Raw genomic sequence first — 15,033 nt, 5'->3', positions numbered from 1 at the left:
TTGCCCTGCTTACAGCCTTGCTATCCTTAAACAGACCTTTGTCTCTTTTTCTCATCTTTGGCCTTTGATTCACCACTCTCCTGCTAGCACACTTCCTGGCTCTCTTGGCCTACTCTTGAGCAGGAGGTATTTAGCCCTGAGGAGGCAAGGGCTGGCAGTCATTCCCCTCTGCCTTCCCCTTACCTAGTCTTGGGGACTGGCCTTGTCTTTCTGTTGGGTGTTACAAGTCAAAACACTTCAGTATTTACAGGGTTAATGATGTTTGTTAAGTCACATGTTTGTTTGTAACCAATCTGTTTAGACAATAGAATGCCCAGGAACTTTGGAGCTAATTTGCTAGTCTGATTGGAAACCAAGGTGTCAAGTATTTAGCATATTGGCATCTCCTCCCGTTCTGACCAGAGAAGGAGACGCCATTCTGCTCTTCCCGCTTTACCTTTAGCTGTAAGGATGTAGCCATATTAGCTCTTTGTTATTTTCATATCCTTTTCCCCATGTTAGGTTTATAGTAAATGTTTATATTTTAATACACACCATGGACTCAAGTCTCTTAATACTCTGCTGACTTACTTAAAAAGAATCCCAACACTTTCCCTCCTCTCAAACAAGAGAAAGGCCCAGATCAGGGGTTTTGACACCCACGCTTGGGTGACAGCTTCAATCCTGGACAGAAGCAGGTGGTTGTGTTAATTGGCAAGTGGACCTTTTGGCTGTAATATGGCTATGGGTTTTGCTATGAAACCTATACAATTAAACCAGACTCTCAACTATCTCCCCGGTGTTTGTCATTTGTGAGGTGGAAGGAAGATTGAATAGCCTGGTAGAGAATTGCCTTGTGGCCCTGGAAGCTTGACAGAACCTGGGGGATCTGGAACAGGACAGTGGAAGATGGCAGTGTGTGTGTGAAGACATTCAGTATGCTGAAAGACTTGGCACAAGCACAAGAAGAGAGAAACAACTAAAGCAAATTAATTGTGGAATGTCCAGTGGCAATCAGAAGGAAAACAAAGGAAATCTGTCAGTTGATAATTGCCCTGTAGGGAACCTGCAGGGAACTGAGGAGGGAAGCTAGGAAAAGATTCCTTTCAAAAAATTTTTAGAAAATAGCAACAAACTTTAATGGACTTCCAAATTCTAATGGACTATTCAATATGCTTGCTCCCCATAAACATCTATAGCACATCTATAATTCTGTAATCCATTATCTTTTCCAACATAAAGTCCATAGTTCTATCCTTCACTTCAAATCCAGTTTAAGAATGCAGTTCTTACTGTTTCTGTAGCATATTTTCTGTTCCAAAACTTAATCCTTTCCATCCTGCTTCAGCATGGTAATTTTACAATACAATAGTGTATACCTTATGAAGCCAACATCCTACATTTGGCAGATGTGGTTGTTCTCAGGGTTTTGCTAGTGTTGTTCTTGCTGTAATCAATATTTGCCAAAGTAGACACCACATACCCTTAGGTAAAGCATCCTCATTAAATCCTAACAGACATACAAGCAGTGACAGAATTTTTTGTCTCAATAATCTGAGAGATTCCATTTGTATGTTTCTCCAGTATCTTTTAAGTAAAGCACAACTCTATCAGATGTGGTATGAGGAACCCACTGGTTTTCCACATTTCCAGCACAAATTAGAGGCATCTTTCCATATCTTCCCTAGTCTTGCAGGGGAAGCCAGTTTAGTATAGTGGTTAAGAGCATGGACTCTAATCTGGGAGAACTGGGTTTGATTCCCCATTCCTCCACATGCAACTACTGGTCATAAATTCTTTCAGAGCTGTTCTCTCAAGGGCAGTTCTCAAAAGAGCTCTCTCAGCCCCACCTACCTCACAAGGTATCTGTTGTGGGGAGGGGAAGGGAAAGCCGCTCTGAGACTCCTTCAGGTAGTGAAGGGCGAGGTATAAATCAAATCTCCTTCTCTTCTAAGATACCACTTATATAAAATGTTTATGCAATTCTCTCTCATTTCTACATTCTTGGAAAAGTGATACACATTTTACGATATAAATTACCATATTTCTTCTGGAATTTCTTGCTCTAGATTCCTTTTTATACCTTTGATAATCCTCCATTTCCCTACCCCCATAGGAAATTAATAATGTGAGGAGACTGAGCTCAGAGAAAGCCTTTGCTAAACCCAATTCCCCCATCCGAATCAATGCCTGCTTCACTTGGAGGGAGAAGCATGAGAGAAATAGATTCTGAAACAAAGTGCTAAAAGAATGAGAGGGGCTTGGGGGAGATAGTGGGGTAGTTTCAATGCTCATTTTTCTCCCAGGAAACGGAAGTCTGCGGTCAATATAAATCTCTTTTAGGCCTACTGATAAATTATTGGAAGTGATGGAACAAACCACTTCAACTGCTAAAAGCAAAACAAGACAAAAGATCTCACTAGAATTGTGGAATTTTTGTTGAGAAAACCATATCTACTTGTTTACTGACCTGTATTTGGATCACAAAGGACATGTACTGGGGACACATTAGGTTAGAATCCATTTCTATTCACTTGGAATATTCTTAATATCAGCTAAAACAGACAACCCCACCAATTTCCTGTTGTGAATTTCATCCTGGCTAGATCTTGGTCTCATGGCAGAGTTTAAACCAGATATCATGGTCAATCAGAATTTGTTTAGACTGAACGTCATCACAGTAGGAACAGGGAATGTCAGTACAGCTAAAATAAGTCTAGACAGACATGAAGTATCAAAGACAATACATCTTTAGTCAATGGCATATTACAGAAGAGGGTCAGCAGTATAGTCCATATCAGAGTATCACAATTACAGTTTATGGCGTTTATTTTAATAAAGTCCATTTAAGTTTTAGGGCAGCTCCAGCTTAAACAACAAGTGCTGTCATAGCTATGAATGATGTGAACTGGATCCAGCCTGCTTTTCACTCAACCTACCATAATTCTCCACCTGATTACAGCCCCTGAACCACGAGCCCTTTGGCGGGCCCATAGCTATGGTGAGGCATTGCAGGGCCATGCCCCCTCATTTTACAAGTCTCCATGCCAGAGAACTGTTTTTTTAAATATTTATTTGTATATTTTTGTGCTGTGCTGTGCCCTGCCCAGTAGGCACCTCTTTTCACATATCCAAGACTTGACGGGGGTTGGGGGTGGGTGGGTTGAAGAGCAAAGTCTGGCGTGCTCTGCGTGGTGCCCTGCCATCAGTAGCCTCCTGCACCTTCTCCTGAATAGCTGGTCCTGTGACCTCGCCAGCACCACCCTCCCTTCCCGTTCCCATTCCCAAACTGTGAATGAATGGCTAAAAACGATCAGTTCTGATCACTCAGTGTGGCGGTGGCAGGTGGCTGATACTGGCTGCCCCACAAGAAAAAAATATGCCCCACAAACCAAAAATTCCTGGCTATGGGCCTGCCATGTGAGCCCTGCGAGCCCTAACATAACCTTCGTTTCTGCCTCCCTTCTTGATCAGCAGAAAAACTGGTTGGCTCCAACCCTGTAATTGTTAAAATGTGACTCCGTATTTCACTCTAGTCTTTTATACACATGCCATGATCTCACTGGTAGTCTACACGTAGCATTTTATGCAGAAATGGCATGGAAATGTGCTATGATTTCCCCACCCACCCCAAAAAAACTGCGTCATGTTGTAAGATTCTGAAAATAGGAAACTACGTAGAGATGATCATCTGAATTAACGGCAAATGCATCCACAGTGGTTGGGCGCTTGATGACTGCAAGTGATATACATGTCTGTGTGAAGCCAAAGTGTTGCTAGCCCCAGTTCTGATAGAGCCAGTTGAGATTAAATCCCAGTGAGACCAATAGATCAGGTTAGTGATGACTAATGGTTCCCATTAAATGCAATAGGACTGTCATGATTAGCTTTAGTGGGACAATGTCATTATCTCCTTTGTCTTCCGTTACCTTCCTGGCCCACTCTAACACAAATGCACTCAGATACAGACAAGGCCATTTCCCACTCATTGGCTGTGCTACTTCCATTGCTTTGAGCAACTGCACTTTTCTTGGTAAGTTTCTTCTATGAATCTTGCTCAAATATCTTGCAATTCTTTAATTGGATGACTGATGGCCAAATACCACTTTCTCACAGAAGCTTACAATTTGGCACAGGAATGAGTGAACTTTATAACAAGGCATGACTATGTATTTATTTTACATTCCAATAGACAGGTAGGGAGGTAAGTATACAGACTACCTTCCTGACACATGTCTCAATGTGAAAAACCATATTAGAGCAGCCCACATTATACTTGCCATCACTAATCAACATGGACCAGCCTATATGTGGGAATCCCCCTTAAATAAGCATGTGGATTTCTTCACATGATGTAATTTCCTTTTACCAGACTACAGCTTTTCCATTCTCCTATTCATGGTGGCTAGAGAGCAATTAAAGAACTGACTTTTTTCAATCTTCTAAAGAGCCATTAAAAAGATGGAGGGTAGCAATGCAAATTCTCAGCTGGGAATTTATGAATGTTAACAATTAATATGCCCAAGAATAAAAGACATGGATAGCACAACTGGATTGTGAAGCTGCGCCTACTGACGTGCAACAGGAAAGTGCAAATCCCTTTGGCTGCATTTTTGCCATGACGACTGCATAAACAAGTGCAGAGTCAAAGTGTGTGGAGGGCTCCTAATCTTTGGTGAGTGATCCTGAGAACAGACTGCAGCCTGGGTTTCTGATACTTGAGTGATTGTGGGTGAAGGGCCGCTACTCCTAACAAGTATTCTTGGGTGCACTGCATTGTAACATGAGCCAGCCAGGCTGGGAGGTAATTTTCCCAATTTCTGTGGAGTTAGAAACTTTCTTTTTAATAATGTGGATATTGTAACTTGTATTGCTCTCTGCACCAGTAACTTCTGTTACTGAATGATGGACTTCATCTACAGTATAATCCTTTTTACGCAAAAGTAGATCCCATAGACTTTAATAGGACTAACTCTCAGGAAAGTCTGGATAGGGGTACAACATTGGGGGGGGTTATGCCTGGCACGCTCAAAATTCTTTAATGCGACTACATGATTCTGCAGATGTTTATCTTCTGGGGCAACCATAGCTGAGAAAGAAATGCCATCTTCTGTACCCTGACTTCAGAGGAAGGCCCATTACTTACTTCTGAGGAATTGTGCATAGGACCAGACACATCATGTGTTTTTGTGTTAGGTTTGAATGTGTGTTTGAATGAAAGACCTCGCTTATCAGTTTCATTGGCAGCCAAAGCGTTCAAACTTGCATTTGGAGAGAGAATTACGTAATGACCCACTAGCTAATCCACTGTCACTAATGATGGAAGGAAAGTGGTGTGTGTGTGTGTGCGGGAGATGGTCTCATACGCGTCACATTTCTGCTTCCAAGTGTTTCTCCCTGGATAAACACTTCGGTAGGCACGCCAGGGGACACAACAAAAAAAATTAATGTTCGGACGAGGGGGGGGAGAGTTCCCTAGGGTGCCCGCTGGCCAAACTGAGGCTATTAAAAGAAGAACTTGACTTGCCGGTGGGAAGCGCTTCCTGCGCCTCTATTAACAAGGCTCCGGCATCCAAGCGGCCCGCATTCACACCCTTCCCTTGGAGCGGCTCTTCTTCTTCGCACGTCCTCAGAACTTGACAGCACAAACCGAGCTGCAGCTGCCTGAGTGCCGCCTCCTCCCAAGGCCGGCCGGGCTCATTACGCTCCTTTTGGCTGGCCATCGGGAGGTTACTCTCCCAGCAGCACCTCTCGACTTTTCTGCAGGATTGCACGGGAGCGTGTGCGCTTCAGCCACAATGGCTCTTAATGAAGCGCTCCTACAGGCAGACGAAGGCGGCTACTGGTCCCATTCTATTCTGAGGCGGAAGTTTTATAGCGCCCCCTTGTGTCTATCTGTCGTACTGCACGACCGTTGGGGGGGGGAGAGGCGAAAGGAGAAAGAAAGGAGGCGTGGTAGTACTTTAAATATATTCTAGCGGAAATCTTTCGGGAGTCAGAGCTCACTTCTTCAGATGCTTCGCAGCACGCTTCGTTGTTTTTGCTTAACACCAGCCCGAAAGGAAACAGGGCTGGAGACGTGGAATGCCTTTTTTGGCCCCACTGGCTCCATTGATCATCCAGGTTCATGACTGTCGGTTCATTCATAACTGCGTCGGAGAGGAATCCAAAGGAAACAAAGCAGCCTAAAAGGAGCTGGGACCTCCCCCCGCGCGCTTGCCGCACAGCGAGCAATTTTTAACGCCCTGCAGATCTAGTTCGCAACATCCAGAGGTTGTGGGGCTGTGAACTTGAACTCCAGATGAAATGAGCGGGGGAGGGGGCAGAAATGCAACCTTCGGAAACTGGGAGTCAGAGCAAGAGGAGGGCCGCTTCCCTCTTTTCCAGACTCGGAAGACTCTTTCCACAGGGTTAACTTTACGAAGGCATGAAGGCTCTACTTGGCCAGAACCGTGTGCTGTGAAAACGGAGGGTGTAAAGACAGTTTTGTTAAGGTTGTGAGGAAGAAAAACCTTTGACCACAACTCTTTAAAAGTTTTGACCATGATTTATGAATACCAGCTTCTGAAGGATAACCAAAGGTTTCTTTTAAAAAATGAGATGCAGAACATCCTCAAAAGTCCACTTGCAGGAATACCTGTCCCTAGTTTAACACTTTGTGCACAGTTGGATTTTGTTCCTAAAGTAGGATGAACTGATCTCAGATATTAAACAATAGATCTGGCCTGGAGGGGCAACAATTTATTGATTTTTCTCTGCTGTAATTTATGTAACATTAACTATTTTCTCCCTAAAGACTTGGGGGGGGATGTTTCCCAACAATTCAACATGGGTCTGCATTATTGCATTTCTATTCGACCCTTTCTCTAAGGATACTGAGCTAACAGATGTGGTGCTATTTTCTTCTGAAAGCAACTCTGAGGTGGGCTAAACTGAGCTTGGAGAAGGCGATCATGTGAGGTTTGCACCTAAGCAGGATGTGAAAGTCAAATGTAATGTTATTTATTTGTTTACTTTAGGTATGCATAACGTGCTTCTCTTCTTAGTGGGACCCAAGGCAACTTACAGCGCTCTCCTTTACTCCATTTTGTCATCACAACAACCCTGTAAGGTTGGTTAGATTGAGACAGGCCCAGACTCCCTCAGCAACCTTTCATGGCAGAGGTGGGATTTGAACCACGCTGGCTTCGTTCACTGTATTCTTCCTCTCCTTCAAGGATCTGTCTGGGCCTAACTCTGTTTCACTTCAAAGACAGAACCAGATCAGTCTCCTTCAGGATTCACACTGCACATCTAAACGTTATTTTCATCCGCACAGGAGCCTCTCTCTTGCCCATGGCACGGTACTCAAGAGAAAACTCGAACTGGGGAAAACTGCAACAAGGAAAAGAGGATCAGAGATTTACACGCAGACATTACACTGGCCCCTGTATAAACAATGACAAAGGTGGTTCACGGGATCTTCTGGGACTCTTATAGTGTGGCTGTTACAATGGCTGTCTGTAAGCACAGGGTGACAGGCTGAAATGTTTAAATGGGGTTGCCTGTTTGTTCCTGACTTTCATCTTTTGGATGTCCTGCATTGTTCACGGCCTGAGGTCCCGGTATCTAAATGTACACCCCTGAGTATGGCGGGAGCAAGCCTGAGCTGGTGTACTCAGAATACTAATAGTTGGGTGCCATCAAGTTGCTACTGACTCGTGGTGATCCCAGGACCATAGAGTTCTCAAGGCAAGGGATGAGCAGAAGTGGTTTGCCTTTGCCTTCCTCTGCATAGCCACCCCCATCTTCCTTGGTAGACTCCCATCCAAGTACTAACCATGGCCAACCCTGCTTTGCTTCCAGGCTCTCATAAGGTCAGGGTAGCCAGAGGTATTTAGGCTGCTACTCAGAACTAAGTCCAATGTTATTCAGTGCAGCTAACTCCCAGGAAAGTGTCCTTAGGATTGCACTCATAGTTGCTTTAAGGAAACAAGTGTTCAGAATTAGCATTTATACCCAGCCTTATGGGACCCCAAACTGGCTTACATGGTCACCAATGCCTCCATTTTATCCTCACAACAGCCCTGTGAGGTAGGTTAGGCTGAGAATGTGGGACTGGCCCAAGATCACCCAGCAAGCTTCCATGACAGAGTGGGGGATTCGAACCTGGGTCTCCTAGATCGTAGTCTGACACACCAGCCCCACTGCACCACAGAGGCTCTCCTATACAGGTGGGATCCCAGACTCACCCATGCACCTGGGGCAAAAGAGAACAGCACTTGCCAGGAAGGGGCTTTAGGGCACCTACATGGGATCCCCAGTTGAGTCTCTGGTGTTTGTAGCTACTGAATGGATCAATAGCCGGGCTGGCACAAACCTCTGGCCTGAGCCCCTGAAGGAGCCGCTGGTGCTGCATCATGCTGTACTGGATTAGCTGGCCCAATGGGATGATGTTGTACAAGGCAGATGCACATGTTCCTTACCCAAACAATATAGCAATTTAAAAAGAGAGAAAAAAGCTTATCCCACCATTTGGCAGGGATTGTGTGGAAGAGCAGGCCATTGGATCATTACATGAATGGGTCTGTCAAAAACATTGCGGGAGTGACTGTAACCCCCCCCCCCCAAAGCCTGCCTCCATTGGCGCCAGCTCAATAGCAGCTATATTTGACACCGAAGGGCTATCAAGGGGGAGGCATCAGATTGCAGATAACAAAAGAGCCGGATGGTTGTGATCCCCTTGCCAGCCACTTAAATCGTACACCCCTGCCCAGAGAAAAGGGGACTCTGTCTAATCTTTGGTGCCTGAAGAAGGAGGTATAGATCTTACCTCTCTCCTGGCTGGAAGCATTCCTGTGCCTCTTGAATAGCTGTGTGGCAGGAGAGACATCTGGCAGGTGTGATTTCTCCAGCTGCACCACTGGGAGGGTTATTAGGAGGGTTATCCTTGCATGGACCTTCTCGGGAGCACCGTGACCACGTTCTTGTTTGCCCTCAGCAGCAACCTTATGAGGTAGATGTTATCATCTCTTTTTCAGAGCAGAGGCAAAGACCTTTGACCAGAGGACCTGCAGATCTGTTGCCTGTTGGGCTAGACAGGGACTGATTAAGCAGACCAATTTGGGCTCTGGGAGTTCATGGATAAACCCAATAGTGCAGCAACTCACTTTGCCAGGAAGTCCCTGTCATGGAGTGTTTTCCCACCAAGCATCCACCAAAGCATCTGAAAGCCAGCACGGTTGTATAGAACTAAGATGCAGAGGCCACACAATGAGTTCATGGTGGAACTTTCTTCCTAAGATCCAAAAAAATGAATCCATTTTGCTGGGAGAAGTGCCTTCCATCACTGGAAAATGACATCTGCGTTTGACTCTCCCTTGCTTGGCCTGTTCTGGTTCTCAGGCTGGAAAAATAAAGGAGAGTTGGAAGTCCTGGCAGTTTATCCAAACATAATGAAGTGGGGATCTCTGAACTACCCAGCCCCTCACCTCTGGAAAGCCAATTTCCACCTATCCCCTTAATTGTGCTCACCTATGCAATCCCACAAAGAGTTAATCCTTCCAGACCCTTTGAATTCAGTGGGCTTAAGAGTATATTGCACTGTAAGCAGGGCTATCTTTGTAGGAAAAGCCCAGCAGGAACTCATTAGCATATTAGGCCACACCCGATGGCACAGCTCATTAGCATATTAGGCCACACCCCATGCCTTCCTTTGGCTTGCCTGGGTGCCCCGTGGCTGCAGGGAGCCCGGGCAAGCCCCCCTTAAAGGGAAGGCAGTTTAAAGTCGCTGTGGGGGGGGTCGCTCTCCAGGCCTTCCCTCTGTAGCCACGCACGCAGAGGTTTTGGCTATAGTGGGCGTGGCCAACTCTGAAGCCAGCCGGAACTCCTTTCCTGTGTGTTCCTGCCCCAAAATAGCCCTGAGTGTAAGTATTTCATCATTAGCAACCGTTATCACACTTAACCAGATTTGAAACTGGCTTGGTTGGGAATCGTGATGGAATGCAATGAACTAAATCAGTTTATTCTTCTGTTAAAGCTAGTCCCAAGCAACACTCCCTCTAAGCTGTGAAGTCTTGTGAGCAAAATTCTACTTTGTGAGCTACTAGCATTAAAGTTGTGAGCAAGTAATTTGGCTACTGCATAAATTAGTTTGCTCTGGAGCCATTCTTCCTGAGCTAAGACAAAAAACTGTGAGCTAGCTCACACTAACTCAGCTTAGAGGGAACACTGGTCCCAAGTATATATGTGTATGTATGTATGTATGTGTGTGTATATATCTATATCTATATATAGTGTATATAGATATATAGATATATCTGAAGCTGCTTGTGTGCACAACCCCATACTACCAGGGGCAAGAGATCAGTAGCAATTTTATGTCTGTTTTTCTTTGCTGCTGATATCTGCATGGTAAATGAGGGTCATGTCATAGTCTTTGTAAATGGCAATGTACATTTTCGATACATTTATCACTTTTATAACAGAAGCTCAGATGTGATCCTAGGTACATAATATTCGTACACAGCTGAAACTAAGCAGGTCTAAGTTCAGTCACTCCTTGAGCAAGAGACTACTCAGAAGTCTCTCTCTTTCTCTCTTTGTTAAATCATAGCCAAATTATAGTGACTCCATAGGGTTCTCAGGGCAACAGGCAAACAGAGGTGGTTTACCATTGCCTGCCTCTGCACAGCTACCCTTGGAGTTCCTTGGTGGTCTCAAAACAGTAACCAGGGCTGCCCTGTCCTGGATAGCCCAGGCAAGCCTGATCTCATCAGATCTTGGAAGCTAAGCAAGGCTGACCCAGGCAAGTCATTGGAAGGGCTACCTCCAAGGAATACCAGGGCCGGGACACAGAGGCAGGTTATCAAGCCACCTCTCTGAAATGTCCTAGCCCTACTAGGGGTCACCAGAAGTCACCATGACTTCCAGGCTTGCAAGCACACACACATACAACTCACTCCCCCTCCCCCCAAAAAAGTAGTAACCAGGACTGATCCTGCTTGACTTCTGAGATCTGATGCAATTGGGCTAAACTGAGCTATCCAAGTTAGGGCTGAAGTATAGTATAAGCCCCCATAGAATACATTATGCAGGAGATCCACAATTGGCTCCCTTAGCTTTCTTTTATAGAAAATGTAGTTCTGGGGAGAGGAACCAGTGTGTATGATTTTTTAAAATCAGAACATAGCTAGTGAACTAAAAACACCCCCACTGCTTCTCTGAACAAATTAGCAGTCCATTGCGGCTACATTAAAAAAAATTGTACCAGGAGAATCCAGATTTTCCACATGACCTACAGTTTGTTCCTTAGCTTCAGATACCAGCCAAATAAATAGCTATTCCAGCAGGATAGAAATGAAAGCTGTCTTGGGGGGGCTCTTTATGGTCAAACTGGAAAACCTAGAAAGTAAAAAATACAATTCAGTTTTCACCACAAGAGTGTCAGAGTCCCACAGCAATCAGCCCTCAACAACGATCCTTCAAGAGGTTTACATTTATTGGGTACAGTAAAGGTAGGTCTTCTGAGCATACACTCATGCGTTTCTCGCAGCACCGGTGTCCTTCACTTCATGCCTCACGAGGAGACGATTCAGCCCCCTCCCACCAGCGCAAGCTCAGTGGGAGTTTGGGCTCGCATTGTCAGGCTAGTGATATACATAAATCAAAAGGGTCAGTGGATGGTTGGGGCCAATCAGGAGTCATGCAAAAGCCCACCTAGGCTAACGGGTAAGCATTTCCAGGGAGAAGGAGTGACAAGGTACCAAGGTCACGAACTCAGACCAATGGGCAATAAGGATGCAGGGAGAAGGGAAACTAAACATTCCATAGAAACAGAGGCAATTTATCCAGCGTTCAGCATCCCCCCCCCAGTCCATGGCAGATGCAGAGCTGACAAAGAGGTGACTTGAGACATGAAGTTGCAAGTAGTGATAGGTACCATGTGGTAAAACGTACGTGTATCCATTTGTCACACTTTGTCTTGTATACACCTGCTATATCAACTGCTTTCAACTTGGAGCCGCCACTACCACCAATTATTACCATCTGACCATCGAGGTGGACAGGGTCGGCCCTGGGGATAGGGATAGAGATAGAGCTAGGTCTCCGCAGGTGGCCAGAAGGCCACTGAAGGGGGAAGCTGGGGGAACTGTGATTGTCATTTAGGCTGCACCATTCAAAGCTTAATAAGTGGAGATCAGTACTGTGAGCATTTTAAATGTATGATTGTTTAACTATTTTTAAACTGTTTAAACTGTTTTAATTGTTTTATGTATACCAGGTACATTGTACTGACTTTGTAAGCCGCCCTGAGCCCATTCGCGGGGAGGGCGGGGTTTAAATATGCTAAAATAAATAAATAAATAAATCATGTATATAGAACAGGTGCCTCTGTCACATCTGGTGGTATACATGTCTTTTACATGCAGGTTTCCCACAAGGAGGTGATATATCCATGTATGAAAATGTTGTGTGGAGCTGAAAAGTGTTCCTTAACTGATTGCTTCTGAAGATAACTTCCAATTGTGGTCATGATCAGTTTTGCCTCTAAGCTGAGTTAGTGTGAGCTAGCTCACAGTTTTTTACCCTCCGGCTCACACATTTTTGCCTTAGCTCAGGAAGGATGTGGCTCCAGAGCAAACTAATTTATAAAGTAGCCAAATTGCTCACTCACGACTTTAATACCAGGAGCTCACAAAGTAGAATTTTTGCTCACAAGACTCCACAGCTTAGAGGGAACATTGGTCATGATGACTGCTTTCCTTCTTGTCATTTCCACATTCTAAATCCCCTCATGGAAGACAATAATACCTCTTTCTAGTCAGGAGAAAAGATGTGTTACATGTGACTGGCAGAGTGCAAACAGTCCATTTTTGTCTTATTTCAGATTTTAAAAAACCACCAGTTGTGTGGAGAGGGCAAAGGCGTTATTTCTTTTTCTAGTATGGATTCTACCCCTACCCCCAGTAATATTACTCTTTTCCGATTTCATCAGCCACAGACAAAACAAAATCCACAAAGGCCAGGGTGCTTCCTGGTACTTTGAGAACCCCGTGACCTCTGTTTCCCCCTAATAATATAACAACTGAACTTGCTTGGAGGGGAGGCAAACACCCTGAAAGGGAAAAGGAGGGAGAGAGAGAGACTGGAGATTATACTTTCTCATGATTGTACCCCATCTTCAAAATTTATCCTTGGAAAAAGACAGGACATTTAACATTAGTAGGTTGAAGATATGCATTTTTTGTCCTTCTCTAAGGGCTGGGGGGGGGGGCATGGCCAGAAGCACAAAAACAGTCCTTAACATTAGTGGAAAGCCCTTTAAAGCAATTCAGAATGTGATTACTCCGTGAGCATCCTCCAGATTTCTGCACACATTATACTGAATCAGAATGCCAGATTTTCGGGGGGGGGGATGGTGGCATCCATCCCATTTCTGTACCAAGGTGCACCACTCTGGTTATTCTTTGGGACCCACCTAAAAACAAACAAATTTAGAACACTGAAAGACCCCTTCTTACCATGGAAATACATTTCAAAGTTTGCAAGTCGAACTCCAGCTGCAGAATTTACTCACCATCCAACCAAGCAAAATGCAGGCTGAAAAATGTGTGTGTGTGTGGGGGGGGGTGTCTTCGGAGTTTCTAGCACAACCATGTGTCCGAAGAGATGAACTGCTTTCACAGTAGTATTCTGCGTAGACCTGCTTAAGATTACGCTTTATGGGGGACAGACACACACACAACTATCCAGCTCTCCACGCCTAACTCGGAAGTAAACTGCTGTTGATTTGCATGGAATCCAACTTCCATTTCCGACAACTAGGCCCCCTCTCGAGAGCCACTTCACCATCCACGAAGTGGTGGATCCAGATATAAAAAAGGTGTACCTGCTGTGCCACTGTGGGATGGAGACCCATCTTTTGCTTAAGGACTTAATAGCGCCCAAGCTGACCAAAGACGAGTCGTACAGCTCCTTGGTCAAGGCGATGACCGACCATCTGGCTCCCAAACCAACGAAGTTTGTGGAGCGCCTGGACTATTTCGCAAAGGTCCAGGGCACTGAAGAGACCGCGTCAGATTTCCTGGCGGCTCTGCGGCAGAGTGTGACCAGGTGCTCCTTCTCCAACCTAGCCAAAACTCTCCTCAACCAGTTCCTCGTGGGACTCCGAGAGCCGAAGCTTCAGAGGAAGCTGGTAAGCCAGGACGACCTGGACCTGGAGAAGGCAATCCGGGAGGCCACTGCATACGAAAAGGCACACCAAGACCGTCGTGCCAAGGCGGTCCACCGCACGCAAGCGACAGCCGACCACAATGCCTCGGATGAGGATGAAGTGCACCAGGTCCGTCGTCAGTCGTCTCAGCCGTCCACCAACGCAAGCAAGGCCTCTTCAACCGCCTCTGCCCCGTGCGCCAGCTGTGGTGAGGGCCATGAGTGCCGGTTGTGCCGCTTCCGAAACGCAGTCTGCCAGAAGTCGTCCGGCACACCTCTGGGGTTTGCCGCTCCAAAGGACAATGCCAGAAGTCGTCCGGCACCAGACCACGCCGGAGCTGCCCAGCGACCTCCACTCCATAAAGTGGCCCAGAGTGCAGCACCAGGTCTGTAACTTGCCCCCCGGTGGCCCCAACAAAATGCATGTCACGGTCCTTATAGAGGGATCCCCCTGCAGCATGGAGATCGACACAGGGTCAACCTACTCCATTATCTCCGTGGATACACTCTGCACGCTGTGTCCAAAGGGGGTCCCGCCCCTGCAGAAGTTGCGGGGTTTCCGGTTAAGGAACTTCAATAAGAATCCCGTGGCGGTGCTGGGCTGGGGCGAGTTCCGGGTACAGTTCCAAGACTTTAATGGCACCCTAGACCTGCTGGTGGTGGATAGGCCACTCTCCAGCCATCTAGGACTCTTGTGGTTCGAGGCCCTTGGACTCTCTCTGAATGGAATCCATCAGGTCAGGTCACGGGATTTTGGCACGGTGTGCACAGAATTTCCCCGCATTTTTGATGGCACACTGGGATGTTTCTCTGGGCTCCCCATCTCCCTGGATCTAGACCCGGCGGTACAGCCCATTCGCG

This window comes from Gekko japonicus, unplaced genomic scaffold (genome assembly GCF_001447785.1).
Source record: "Gekko japonicus isolate JY-2015 unplaced genomic scaffold, Gekko_japonicus_V1.1 scaffold49, whole genome shotgun sequence".
In the NCBI taxonomy this organism is placed as follows: Eukaryota; Metazoa; Chordata; class Lepidosauria; order Squamata; family Gekkonidae; genus Gekko; species Gekko japonicus.
The sequence above is the reverse complement of the archived record's forward strand: the minus strand, read 5'-3'. Positions refer to the sequence as shown.